Consider the following 3,101-nt stretch of genomic DNA (forward strand, 5'->3'; position numbering starts at 1 on the left):
CACTAACAGGGGTTATTCTAAAAAATGGATAAGACGATTTTAGTCTCACTATAAAATAACCTTTCCAGTGGTTGTTCCTCATATAATATGTTGCTAAATCATAGATCTCATATACAGCAAGAATGAAATAATCAATATTCACTACTAGAAAAAAGACTTTTAATGACTCGCATTGCGAGTCATAAATGGGTACAGATGACTCGCAAATGCGAGTCATTGATAGCCCAGTCATAAATCAATTATGACTCGCACTCGCGAGTCATAACTTATGACTCACATTTTATGACTCGTCTGTATGAATCACATTTCATGACTCGTGTTTATGACTTACACTTTATGACTCTCATTTATGACTGTAATTTATGACACTCAAAATTGCAAGTCATGGTATTATTTAAAAAATAAATAATTTACTATTTTATTATTATTATTATTATTATTATTATTATTATTACTAATATTTAAATTAATGACACAATTATAAAAAATAAACCTTTCATTTCATTTGTTAATTAAGCATCCTACATCAAAATGTTACAAAAATATTTGTTTAGTCAATACAAGAAATCATTCTCGAAAAACAAACTGAACCACATAGCTCGACCATTCTTCACGAACCGCATCAAGATCCGCATCCGTGTATACCTCTTTTTGTCTCCACCAACCTAAGAAGAAAAAAAAGACATTACAAACTTGGTCGAGTCAAAACATATTCGATCAAAAGAAACCAATAAGCAAAGGAGTAAATTACACTTACATTGTTATTGACGAGTATGTCAAGTCCGTCACGAACTATCTCCTTCATGAAGTTTAAGATATAATATCCACACTCTATACTTCCCGGTTAAGTTGGACACTACAGAATAACATATTCAAAGTTACAAATTATGATTGAATGATAATACAAGTTTGTTTTTGTGTGTGTTGAACTGAAGGCAACTTATTAACTAAAAACATCATCTCATAATTCACTAAACAAGTTGACTATTATGACTTTAGTTACACATGTATGAAACAGATTTTTACAAAGTCGAAAAAATACTTTATTTTAGTCGTATTCTTTTACTTGCGTCCAGTTCAGCGAGTGCGCGTGAAGATCAGTAACATGCAATTAAAATTAGAATTTGAATAACGCGTAGATCAGAATAATGCGTGCAGATCAGAACAGCTCGCGCGCCCAAATCAAATCAGCACGTGCGCGTCCAGTTCAAATCAGCGCACACGGATAAGATTAGCGTGCGCGTGCAGATTAGTATGCGTGCAGTTCAGATAAGATATGATAATAACGCGTGCAGTTCAATTTCCGTTTTAAGAAATTAAGTACTCACCTTGTTGTTGACCCAGTTGACTTTGATACGCATGTTGGCTCCCGTTTTACAGCGTACACTATCATTGCGCTACAATATAAATTTTGAAATATATCAAAGAACATAATATATAATGTTTCAATAATTTCCATAACTTACGCATCGATAATTTGCCTCAGCTGCGGATTGACATCGATAGGCCTTAAGGAATCCAGATAATAACAACTAGTAGTTTTAATGTCTAACACGGCCAACACGCAGTGGTTTCTACAAAATTCAAAAACCAAATAAAGTTAAACAACTTAGCTCTATTTTATCTACGAACAAGAATTTAAATGAAAATTCAAACCCAGGATTGTATGGTACGATTTATCCTACATATATACAGGACGTTGATATATTTATTTTGGCTAGCTGTACCATGGGTTCGGTGTCAGATATCGTAAGCTTGGGTTGACTTTTGAAAAGTCAATTCCAATTATTGTTTTTACAATTCCACAAATTTCACTAGGCAATAATTTCTCAAAATGTTACTAATAGAGTAATCTGCAATCCTAGATAATATATCAAATTCAAGATATTAGTTTTTTACTATTTTTTTTTATTTCGACCTCAGCAAAGTTCATATAACAATATAAGATAACTAGAGAAAGAATGATACACTTACAAAAGTCAACATCATAGTGTCTGATAGGATGATTAGGATACTAATTGAATATGAAAATTATAATTAAATAACACTTCAAAAGAAAAACTTTGTAATTTTATTTCACTATATAACACTTAAAGCTTGCTGGAATGCTATTGGTTGCTCATTATTTGAGCAGCGATTAAAGAATATTCAAAGTGAGAAAGGGTTCCTTGCAGATGGTTCTTTGTCTTCAAAAAAAGTTCTCATTCAGGTATTATCTTAAAAAAAGACTATGAACCGCGCGATTGCAAAACCTCTTCATCCTTTCAGATCAGTGCACGCGTGCAGACTGAATCAGCCCGCGCGCAAACCAAATCAGCTAGCGCGAACTGGATCAGCGCGCGCGCAGTTCGGTTCAGCGTGCGGGCGTGCAAACTGGATCAGCGCGCAGTCCGGATCAGCACACGCTCGCGCTTTTCGGTTCAGCATGCGCGCAGTTCTGGTCAGGGCGCTCGCGTGCAAACTAGATCAGCGCGCGTGTAGATTGGTCAGCGCGCGTGCATGCGCATCAGATCAAGTAAAAGAATTGATTATTTTAATACATACAATCTCAGCAGTGAGTCCGGCATATCCATTTCTGCTTAAACGATGATTGTATTTATACTTTGCACGTTTTTCTTGACATTTCTTACTTTACTCCTGCATTAAAAACTTTAAAGTGTCATTGCATGTTTCAAAAACTTTGTGATCTATAGTAGAGACAAACACGCGAAGTTTAACGAACCTGGCACTTTTTTGAAAGTCTTTGCGCTACAAAAACTTTCCACTCTTCTTCTTTCACGGACAGATAAGCAACAGGAGGTTTGTGTAAACTCTCCGCCTCAGGACTATTTATATGATTCTTAATGAATTTCTTATATAAATAGTGTTTGAAATTTTTTCATTTGTTCCCAATTGACTGGATAACATTTTTCCGACTCTTTGTGTCAACAATAAAATACTCTTAAAGCATAAAATGCAAATTGTATTATTCTCAATGAAATTAAAAGATAATTTGAAGTTAAGATCAAATTTAGACTTACCAAAACATATTCCCATATATCTTGCTTGATTTATGGACGAATGTCCGGCCACTCTCGTAAACTATAGAAACCATATTTCTT

At 34.4% G+C, this 3,101-nt stretch overlaps 1 long non-coding RNA gene across 1 annotated transcript; it reads right to left on the reverse strand.

Moving 5' to 3' along the window:
* Nucleotides 1-398: 398 nt before the first annotated feature.
* Nucleotides 399-1,455, reverse strand: LOC143616622 (uncharacterized). The gene is made up of 2 exons (XR_013150690.1): nucleotides 1,329-1,455; nucleotides 399-856 (listed from the first exon to the last, which is right to left on the reverse strand). It is a non-coding gene; the product is annotated as an uncharacterized LOC143616622 (long non-coding RNA).
* Between the last annotated feature and the right edge of the window lie 1,646 nt (nucleotides 1,456-3,101).

This window comes from Bidens hawaiensis, unplaced genomic scaffold, assembly GCF_021521415.1.
Source record: "Bidens hawaiensis isolate Kalapana, Puna unplaced genomic scaffold, B.hawaiensis_p1.1 tig00048353_1, whole genome shotgun sequence".
Lineage (NCBI taxonomy): Eukaryota > Viridiplantae > Streptophyta > Magnoliopsida > Asterales > Asteraceae > Bidens > Bidens hawaiensis.